The sequence below is a fragment of the Limulus polyphemus genome, unplaced genomic scaffold, assembly GCF_000517525.1.
Source record: "Limulus polyphemus unplaced genomic scaffold, Limulus_polyphemus-2.1.2 Scaffold131, whole genome shotgun sequence".
Taxonomy (NCBI): Eukaryota; Metazoa; Arthropoda; class Merostomata; order Xiphosura; family Limulidae; genus Limulus; species Limulus polyphemus.
Genome location: NW_013665741.1, coordinates 626,500 through 638,543, shown reverse-complemented (window position 1 = coordinate 638,543; position 12,044 = coordinate 626,500). Strand labels below are relative to the sequence as shown.

Below are 12,044 nucleotides of genomic sequence, written 5' to 3'. Positions count from 1 at the left end.
TGCTAAATTAGGGACGGCTAGCTCAGATAGTCCTCATGTAGGTTTGCGCGAAATTCAAAACAAAACAAACAAACATACTGTTATGTGAAGACTTTTATTTGTTGTCCTTTGTAAGTGGGGTAGAATAGCTAGTACTGAAAAGATTCTGAAAATAAACTAGTTTTGAAAAAGTTAAACCAAGCCCAATAAGTTACCGTTTTCAGAAAGTACACCTTCCTTCAGAAGATCCATGCGAAATTGAGGAAGCATAACTGGTAGTGTAAAGGCTTATAAAATTCCGAGACTAGGTCATTTTTTGTTAAACCAAGCCCAATAATTTAACGTTTTCAGAAAGTACACCCTCTTTCAGCCTTACTGTTCAGGTTTTCGGTCGTTTATTTTTCTTTTTTCAATAGTTAACAGATACTTGTCATTATTTATACTGCATATGATTACTGACATTTACGAAATATTGTTATTTCTGAGAGGATTATGAATGGCGAATGAATGGTTGTCAAAACTTCTTAAGAAGTGTTAATCAGGGTGCTAAGAGTGCTAAATACTAAGAGTGGATAGAGATAGGTAGTTGCTTGAACGTTAGTCTTCTAGCAAATTAACTTTGGGGCACTATCTTTTTCTATGGTGTATTTTAAAATCATTTGTATTATTTCAACATTTCTAAATTTGTATTGAAAATATCTTTCCTATGCTACTCCAAAGTGCAGACTGTTAAAACACTGATACTCCAAGGTACAGACTGTTAAAGCACTGATACTCCAAAGTGCAGACTGTTAAAGCATTGAATTGATGAAGGAATCAGTCACTGTGCACTCTGTATTTTCATAGCTAGTACACATATTATATTTACGTTATCCCTATGTTTAGAACCCAATGAAGTATTATTGCAAACACTCCTCGAACGAAATTGCCATCCAACTCCAGTTTATAACATTGATGTCTCTGGCTCAGGCCCCTATTTAGGCGTATAAAACATCAAATAAATAGGAACATGTAAATAGGGCATTAGCGTGTAGCCCAATAATAAAACAGAACTATAAAGGTAGCTCTCTAAGATATGTTAAACAAAATATTAGCCCAATAATTCGAAAAGCGTTGAAAAGTTACGCATGTTGAGTAAATTATAATATTTAACATTTCGTTTCATGGAGACGTTTAAGACAGCTGAAAACTAGTCACTTAAAAGCCTTATATGATTAAGTTAAAACTTCTGAATGAACATTAAACAATTCACTGATTCGAATGAAATTAATAAGAAATTTTTGTAAGGTTTGCTAATCTTCTCTCACACTTATAATCTAAGAAACGATTTCCGTTTTGGTATTTTTAGTGCTACAAAGCTCTAACTTTGTAATAGTTAAGATTTCAGTGGTAAATCTTGACTAACTCTTGCCACGGTGCTGTCCGTACCAAGAGCTGAAGGGACTTTTTTGAAACATATAGTGTTTGTTCATTCCAGAAATCGAAGTACTTCGTCAAAATAAAATAAAAAATACATTTTTCTTTTGCAAAAGGCCTCAAGACCCACATAAAAGTAGAATTTGACAAATATATTGCTTTACTGAAGTAGTATGCAACTTATTGACAGGGTTTGAAAACTCTGTTGGTTTCACCAACTACGGGCTCAACACCAATTTTTCTTGATTCGAAGAACAACCATTTTCTGATATTTGTATCTTACTAATAACATTGTGTTTTGTTTCTAAAATACGTTTCATGTTGCTTGAATTCATGATGTACATACCAATAGTATGATTTAGCGAAATCCCTCTTCGCAAACTTTCAACGTCTTTCCTGTCACACGAAAAATATTGGTTCTAACCTAACAAGTTTCACAAACAACCTAACTTTCTGTAATAACCCTGAAGTTGACATCATAAACTAATATGATTATCAGACGTTAACAACAATATATTTCCACATTTGGGAAAGGAAGTGTTTGAAATCTGTTGATACACAATGGGTATCTTCTAAAACATTAAAAACGTAAATATCAGTATGTTTAAAATTTCGAACAAAGCTACACGAGGGTTATTTGCTCTAGCTGTCCCTAATTTAGCAGCGTTAGATAGCTAGTCAACACCACCCACATCCAACTCTTGAGCTACTCTTTTACCGACGAATAGTGGGATTGACCGTTCCATTATAACGCCCCCAAGGCTGAAAGGGCGAACATGTTCGGTGTAACGGGTATTCCGATCCATGACCCGCAGATTGCGAATCAAGCGCCCTAATCACCAGTCCATGCCAGGCCCAATATAAATGTCAAAAGCGATAACAGTTTGTCTTCCTGTAGCACACAATATGGCGATTAATTTGACCATCCGCCATGAAAAAATATCTCATTACAAATAGATGTTTCTAAGTTGTAGCTCTTGATTTCTGATTACAATATGATATTATGCAAGTCTCAGATAAAGTTTGTTAGTATACCTAATGCTGCGTCAAAATTCCTAATGTTAATATTTCATATTCCAACGAAGGGCTCTTTTAAAGTTTTTCAAGTATACATTTTAAACTTATTTTTTGGCATCTTTTCAAACATTATGCCACTTCTCCAAAGAACACTCGTGTTTGTATGTTTTCATTAATCTATAAAATAGAAGTTTGAAATTTTAGTTTAAACTTTTTTTATTATTATTCGGGGAATGCATGCATTCTGTTACCTCAGAATCAGCTATAGTTGAGAATATAAGACTGAACAACTCGATCGACGTTTGTTGCATTATAATGATTACTTCCTGCATTAAAGATAATATTTATGGATTTTTATTCGCTAAAAGGATAAATGACTGACTTAGGCACTTCTGCTAAGAAACATTTTTAAATACTTTTTTTTAGTTAGTAACTAAAAGTATTGTAATGGTGGTTTTCATTGCACGCTAGTTTTTGTGTACGTTAATACTCCTAATTTATTATTCCTGTCAAGCTAGCGTCCTGAGCTTTCGCTATAAGCATGCATAAATTTCTGTCTGACAGTCTGTTTAGTATGCAACTATGTCTAATTTACGAGGGAGCTGCATAAGAATATTACAGTCGGAAGTATTGCTAATCTGTCACTCAAAACAATAATAACTATAACTTATTACGACGTTCATGAACGTTAGTTTATATTCGACCCAATTTAGTAAAAACAGAATAGTTTTGAAAAGTAAGTAATTGGTAAATTTATATAAATAACTTTGTTATTGTCGGGTGATGAGGTAATCGAAAATAAACGTTTGACATTGGTGGACATTGTCTCTGAGAGTTATTGTGAGAATCTTTGCAGATTTTTTTTTCTATTGTTACTGAAATTTCAATTCCAAAATTTACAAAATGGGAATATTTTTATATTGTTATCACGGGATTGTGAATATTTTTATATTGTTATCACGGGATTGTGAAATTGTTTAACGAACTAGCAAATATTTTCTGGAAATAGATTAAAACAGTGCAAAATTTAATAACAATAGACACAGAACTTTACAATAGAATGTTTGAAATCTTTAAAATACACTGCTTAAGAGATCAGTTACAACCGTTAAGATTTTTATAAATGGGTTAGGGTGACAAACATAGTTAATTCAAAACTATACTGACACGTTGGATATTACATTGCCACAAAAGTAATAGAGTTTTGACTGAAAAATTAAGTCTGCCTATCCAGTTTCTTAGAAACTGAAGTAAATTAGCAACAGTAAGTAAAACATTGCTAAAATTTTAGATTTACTGTTATCTCAGTAAGGACAAGAGATGTATGGTGCAACGAAACATAAATTTACCACTGACATTTGAAAGCCCCCCCCCCAGTGGCACAGCGGTATGTCTGCGTATTTACAACGCTAGAGTCCGAGTTTCGATACCCGTGTTGGGCAGAGCACAGATAGCCCATTGTGTAGCTTTGTGCTTAATTACAAACAAACAAACAGACAAACAGACACCAGAAACTGAACTAAAATGAAATTGGGAAGGGTTTTTCTTATTTATTACCAAACCTAATCTATTAACAAGATAATAATCAATACTAAACCGATTAGAAACCTATATATCAATTAATAATTCGAACAGGTAATACCAAACTAGATTTATTAACTTAAGTTCAATCAATAATAAGTTAATAACACATATGTATGTCAACACGGTCGTTGGTCATGATAAATTATAGAAACTTTATCTGTCTGTTTATCTTTATTTTAACTTTTCTTACTTTGAACGAATTGGTATGAAAGGAAATATATCTGACCATATTGATTCAGATAATGAAGATACGGGCAATGTCCAATTGGAGAATTCTTGTTGTGTTAGTTTAATTAGTGAAGAATTTCCAAATGGACTTAGTATGTAGTTGTTTTCATTATAGCTGATTTATCACTGTTTTTCTAAACACACACATTGAAACAGAAAAAACGTTTAAAACTCAGAGTTTATACATTTATCTAATCTCCTCCAAAGCATCAATAAAATAAACAGTAAGAACAACTATGTTAACATATGTTAATATTTCTGTGCCTTTTCCTCTATGTATTTCAAAGAAATAGTATATATAACAAGTTCTGTGTTAATAAAAAATATAAATACGGATCAGTATGTCTGTTGCTCTATGTATTTGAAAGAAATAGTATGTAACAAGTTCTGTGTTAATAAAAAATATAAATAGGGATCAGTATTTCTGTGCCTGTTGCTCTATGCATTTGACAGAAATAGTATATAACAAGTTATGTGTTAAGTTCGTTTGTTTGTTTTTAATTATGCACAAAGCTTCACCACGGCTCGCTGTGCTCTGCCCACCACGGGTATCGAAACCCGGTTGCTATTGTTGTAAGTCCGCAGACATACCGCTGTGCCACTAGGTGGCATCTGTGTTAAGAAAAAATATAAATGCGGGAGAGTATTTCTGTGCCTTTTGCTCTATGTATTTAAAAGAAATAGTATATATATAACAAGTTCTGTGTTAATAAAAATATAAATACGATTAAGTATTTCTTTGCCTGTTGCTCTATCTATTTGCAAGAAATAGTATATTTAACAAGTTCTGTTTTACTAAAAAATAAAAATACGATTAAATATTTCTGTGCCTGTTGGTCTATGTATTTGAAAGGAATAATATATCACAAGTTCTGTGCGAAGAAAAAATATAAATATGGATCAGTATTTCTGTGCCTGTTGCTCTATATATTTGAAAGGAATAGCATAAAACAAGTTCTGTGTTAATAAAGAATATAAATTCGGATCAGTATTTCTGTGTCTGTTGTTCTATGTATTTGAAGGAAATAGTATATATATATACCAAGTTCTGTGTTACTAAAAATATAAATAGGGATGAGTATTTCTGTGCCTGTTGCTCTATGTATTTAAGAGAAACAGTATACATAACAAATTCTGTGTTAATAAAAAATATAAATACAAAGAAGTATTTCTGTGCCTGTTGCTCTGTGTATTTAAAAGAAATAGCATATATAACAAGTTCTGTGTTAAGAAAAAATATAAATACGGATCAGTATTTATATGTCTGTTGCTTTAAGTATATACCGAGTTCTGTGTTAATAAAAAATATAAATACAAATGAGTATTTATGTGCCTGTTGCTCTATGTATGTGAAAGAAATAATATATATATATAACAGGTTCTGTATTAATTAAAAAATATAAATACTGATCAGTATTTCTGTGCCTGTTGCTGGGTGTTTTTCAAAGAAATGGTATATATAACAAGTTTTGTGTTAATGAAAAAATATAAATACGAATGAGTATTTCTGTGCCTGTTGCTCTAGGTATTTGAAAGAAATAGTAGCTAACAAGGTCTGTGCTAATAAAAAATATAAATACGGACTAGTATTTCTGTGCCTGTTGCTATGTGTTTTTCAAAGAAATAGTATGTCACAAGTTTTGTGCTAAGAAAAAATATAAATACAGATCAGTATTTCTGTGCCTGTTGTTCTATATATTTGAAAGAAATAGTAGCTAACAAGGTCTGTGCTAATAAAAAATATAGATACGGATTAGTATTTCTGTGCCTGTTCCTCTATGTGTTTGAAAGAAATAGTATCAAACAAGTTCTGTGTTAAGAAATGTATAAATACGGATCAGTATTTATGTGTCTGTTGTTCTATATATTTGAAAGAAATAGTATCAAACAAGTTCTGTGTTAAGAAATATATAAATACTGATCAGTATTTCTGTGCCTGTTCCTCTATGTGTTTGAAAGAAATAGTATCAAACAAGTTCTGTGTTAAGAAATATATAAATACGGATCAGTATTTGTGTGTCTGTTGCTCTATGTATATACCGAGTTCTATGTTAATAAAAAATATAAATACAAATGAGTATTTCTGTACCTGTTGCTCTATGTATTTGAAAGAAATAGTATATATATATATACATATATAACAGGTTCTGTGTTAATAAAAAATATAAATACGGATCAGTATTTGTGTGTCTGTTGTTCTATGTATATAACAAGTTCTGTGTTAATAAAAAATGTAAATACGAATGAGTATTTCTGTGCCTGTTGCTCTAAGTATTTGAAAGAAATAGTATCTAACAAGGTCTGTGCTGATAGAAAGTATAAATACGGGTTAGTATTTCTGTGCCTGTTGCTATGTGTTTTTCAAAGAAATAGTATGTCAAAAGTTTGTGCTAAGAAAAAATATAAATACGAATCGATATTTCTGTGCCTGTTCCTCTATGTGTTTGAGAGAAATAGTATCTAACAAGTTCTGTGTTAAGAAAATATATATAAATACGGATCAATATTTCTGTGTCTGTTGCTCTATGTATTTGAAAGAAATAGTATATAACAAGTTCTGTGCTATTAAAAAATATAAATACGGATCAGTATTGCTGTGCCTGTTGCTATGTGTTTGAAAGAAATAGTATCTAAGAAGTTCTGTGTTAATAAAATATATAAATACGGATCAGTATTTCTGTGCCTGTTGCTGTGTTTTTTTTCTTCAAAGAAATGGCATATAACAAATACTGTTTTAAGAAAGACAATATAAATATAGATCAGTATTTCTGTGCCTGTTGCTCTATGTATTTGAAAGAAGTAGTATATTACAAGTTCTGCGCTAAGAAAAAATATAAATACGGATCAGTAAAAGACGAACCTATTTACAACCTATAAGAGATATGCATTGCGTGAGAAATATTTTACATTCGTGGCATTAATGTATGACATGATTTTCGTGTACTTTCTGAGGTTTTTGTGTTCCTGTTCATAGATTGATTTGGATAATTGATTATTATAAAAAAGTACAAATTATAGAATAATAATTTTTAGACGTTTCAGAAGTTTACTACGGTATAAACTGAAAGTAACACCTTCACTGTTAAAACAGTTATCAATGGCCGAACCTGTGTTTCAACAAACATCATCTTATTACACTGCTATATCTTTATTGTATTTTATTTTCTTGCTCGTGCCTGTAGTATTTATATCTAGCGATTATTCAACGTTAAAGTAACGAGACTGACAGTTGAACTATTTTTCAACTCAATGAACAACAGAGCTGAAATCAGAGAACACTTTAGAAGCATCATTTATTCACTGAATACGGTCTATGAATCAATATTTGAATTTGAGGGTTTAAACGTTCCCTCCAGTGCTATTAGCGACATATTTTCAAATTGAATTCAGACTAAGTCTACTTGTCTGAAACAAAAAACAAGATGGATGAAGAGTGCACTTGTACTGATAGATTCTCTGGACTTGCGGATATACTTATGTGCCAGTTACAAGGTACGTGATAAAGATCCTGCCCCATTTCTCAATTTTTACAACACCAAGCTTTTAGTGTCTTATGAATGGCTAAGGAGCTAACGTAAACGGCGTCAAGATCACGACTTCTAACTGGACAATCCATGACCCCTGTCGTTTATTCTTTAAGGTACTCCATCATAATCCTGGCAGTGTGATATTGACTATTATTATGCATCATTCACTGATACTATTTCATGGTATAATATCTATACTACAATTCATACTGATGGCAGAACATATAATAGTGTCTGTGCTTCGATTCATACTGATGTCGTTTCCATAACATAAGATATGTTATTCAGTTCATATTGATATTGTACCATAACATAAGATCTGTATTTCGATTCATTCTGATACACACTATAATTGAACCAACACCAAAATGGGCGTATTTAACAGAACTGCATCAAAAAGTTATAGTTATCTAATCAAAAACACCCAATCATTGTTAACGACGCGAAGAATAAAATGCCTAAATACAAAGTTGCAATTTCTAGTGATCTCCACAAAAATCGAAACGAGCTGTGCTCCTAGATCGTTTCGCCGTTTCCTGTCCTATAGTCCACATTGAGCTGATGGTTAGAGGAACAGTAATCCCTAACAACCACGTTGCGTAATTAGCGGTAACTAAGGTGGCATGATTAAATTTATAAGTCTTTGTCTAGTCTTCAGACCAGTTGTGCAATGTTGTGAAAACTCTTTCCAACATTTGAAAGCTCTGATAATCGTACTTCCTTCGAAAACTTCTGTTTGTCACCAGCAAGTAACATTACCACACAATCACATGGAAACAAAAAACAAATATGATACGATCACCAAAATGGCCAATCGACAAATGACCACATCTGAAGATGGAATGGGATATTTCCTGTTAGAGGCGCCGAAACAGCCGTCTACTCTCACAAATGACCCACGACATGTGCACGTAACTAATAAACTGTATTTAATCGTTATCATTTTCAGTTTTTGGTAAAATATGTGTATTATAACTTGCTTGTTTGCTTCTAGTAACTAAATTCGGATTTTTAAAGAGTTGGAGCTCTCCTCCTTGTAATCCAAGTTGGTATTCCAGTCAGAATACAGCAATCGAGTGTCTCAGGTAATTACAATGCAACATATGTAAAGATTTATCTATTTAGATAAAGCAAGCACAAGGTATTCACAGGACTAGGAAACAGGCGATTTTCCATTAATGTTCTGTTAAGAAAATGTTCAAGGAAAGGAATTTTAAATACTTTTTAACAACAGTGGAGTTATAGGGTTTGTGGTTTCCAGAACTGATAATCAGAGTGCAATTTCTAAATATTTTGTTGCCCACAGCATTTTAATTTCGAAATACTCGAAGAACTCTTATACTTTTAAGTCTTATGTATGAATTAACATTTTAAAAATGCATATGTACGCAACCTAGGTCAGGTTTGGTCTAATGTTAAGCGTGTCGGACTGTGGATCCGAGAATCCAATGTTCGCGTCACATTGCCGCATGATCCACACTCAGGAGCAGTGGGTGCATTATGCGGTAATGTTGAAATCCCACTAAGCTAGAGCACCCCAAGAGATTCTCTCCCTCTAATCTATCAGTTCAAAATTAGGAAAAAATAGGGACGCCGAGCGTAAAATGGCTCTTGTGTAGCTTTGCATGAATATCTTGAAAAAAACAAAACAAAACGCTCTCTGTAACCTAAATCATACAATATCAGAATACGCATAGTTCTTTCACTTGTTGGTTCAAACAAACAATATATTACTGATGGTAAACATTTCACACGAGAGTAATCTAATAGAGAATATATCAAAATAACAATTGGTTGGTTGTAATTAAGCACAAAGATAAACAATGGGCTATCTATGCTCCGCCCACCACGGGTATCGAAACCCGGTTTCTAGCGTTGTAAGTCCGCGAACATACCGCTGTGCTACTGGGAGACGGTTATGCTATTTCTAAAACTTTAAACTAGAAAGCAAAACTGTTCAGAAGCATCCATCATTGTGCAAAATGAACAAAGCGTCTGAATATTGAACAGTCTCTCACAGGGACTATGCAGTAATCTTGAGAAATTATAACGCCAAAATTGCGGGGTTCGATCCCCGCGATGGGCGCAGCAACGATACCTCATTGTGTAGCTTTGTATTTAACAACAAAAAAACAATCAAATTCACTAGAAAATCAAGTTAAAGAGGGCGTTCATGGAATTTACAATTTGGAAATTTCGTTTCTGTCGTTAAAGTATATGTCATAGCTTAAAATAGTTTTTTAGCTATGACCGAGCTAAATTCTATATCGTTACTAATTCCAAACAGTACTGTCATGATTTACTTCATGACATAAGTTTGTGCATTTACTACCCAAAACTTTGTTAGTTTCAGACGGCGTTTGATAACGAAGTGCATGCATACGTGAATAGAAGCTTATTTTGAATGGAAAAGACGTGTTCTCACAAATTAAAATAATGGTATGAGAACTTATTAAGTTTAATTTTTACATATACATTCAACAAGAAAATATGTATGAAGCATAATCTAGTCTATCACAACTAACCCTCACTCTTCCTCTGACAATCCAAATCACTTATACGTTTTGAAATGTTGCGTGTTACGTTTATAAGCAGACAGTATAAGTCCTATGATTGAAACTGTATATGTAATGCTATCTTTATTGTATGTTGTTATAAGTTGTGGTTATCACGTGATAATGTCCTATAAAATCAGGTACATCATCTTATAGCAGCTGTGTATTTGTCAACGGCTGTAGAGCATTTCTTTTCACAAAATCGTTATGTTATGAAACACGCCACTGATGCCAGCAGTTAATGAATAAAAATGTTAAGGAATATTGGAATGGACTTCTCACAAACAAGTTATCATTCTTCAGAAAATTTCAGTGAGATAATATTATGTCTGTATAGTTTATAAAACGTCCTTCTAAACTTTTGCTTAGCGTTTTGTGTACAGTAAATAAAAAAATGTATAACCGACTGTCAATATTGGAAAATTACACGAAATAGTAGTAAATGAAAAAATATAGTAGGCGTTTCTGAATAATCAGTCTTGCTCTAAGTAACATAAACACCTACTACAGCGCCCTCTGTGCAATAGAAATTTCAGAGCGTACTTTTGCGAGTGTATTTTTTACATTGTAAATTGCACAAGCATACATTCTGTACCCAAAGACAGTATTTGAAGTAATTGTCATTTTATTAAATTAACTGAAAAAAAAAAGTAATTTTCAAGTTCACGTTTTAAAAATTGTTTAACTGGGAAAACTAAATGATAACTGTAATAGAACTTTCTTGTAGTGTTATGGAATGGAATGGTTCTTTGCTTTTTACCAGGAAATTTCACCAACTTATTAGGTTAGTTCGTTATGATAGAATGTTTACATCCTAACTAAGGTTATTCCGCCATAATGCTGAGTCCAAATATGATACCGAACCTATTTTTAAAATCATTAAATGAAAATGATTTAAAGATAAACTCAGATAATACGACAAGTGAAGTATATTAAAGAAAGTTTTATTTGAAACACGATGTTAAATTGCCTAGCAACAGTAACCAACTACTAGATGGTAATACTCTGAAATCTGTAAAGTAAGAATAATCACAAAGAAAAACTAAATCTATTTTCTCTAACCATGATTTCAGCTAAAAATCGCAACTTAAAAAAGCACGAAAAAACCCTGATAGATGAACATTTGATCAAAAGTGTCATTAACCGACCGTCGTTCAAGAATACACGGCAACCTGCGTCACTTGTTGAATGATACATTTTTTCAACTGAATACCATTTTTCTATATAGTTAATCATCCTACTAGTATATCCTTTCGAGCTTATTGGCCATTCTTTATCAGTTTCCTGAAGATGATAAGGATGATGAGAAAATTCGGATACTTACCATAGTGTAGTGAAAGATGTTAGGAATTTCCAAGGCAGGAAAGACGTAGTACCAGGCTTTAAGCTTTACAAGACTCTGAATGACTGTGCACAGCAGGCAGCCAATACACTCAGGACGTAAGAGAACCGATTTTGTATGACATCCGGGAGTTGTGAGAAGAACGGTAGTGAAGAGCCAATGAGCAACAACGTTTGGCACGCGTTTGTAGCAGCTTTAGTCAAGCCCAAAGCAGCAATCAATAGGAAATTTCGGCAGTTTTCAGAATGCTAGAAAACGCACGAGGAAACGAAACATGGAGATGTTTGTCTTCTTCTAAGAAATATAGAAAGGTCAGACGCAGATATAGTTATCATCACAACCAAATAATTTCATTGAACCACTAAGCAGCGATCTTATATGTTTACGAGATTGTAG

General features: G+C 32.8%; 1 protein-coding gene across 1 annotated transcript in view; it reads right to left on the bottom strand.

Moving 5' to 3' along the window:
- The window catches only part of LOC106473548 (glutamate-gated chloride channel-like), a 163,749-nt gene extending 152,074 nt beyond the window's left edge, over nt 1–11,675 (bottom strand). The window contains exon 1 of the mRNA XM_022403080.1: nt 11,631–11,675. The gene's annotated coding sequence lies outside the window, so the exon portion shown is untranslated. The remainder of the gene's footprint in view (nt 1–11,630) is intronic.
- Between the last annotated feature and the right edge of the window lie 369 nt (nt 11,676–12,044).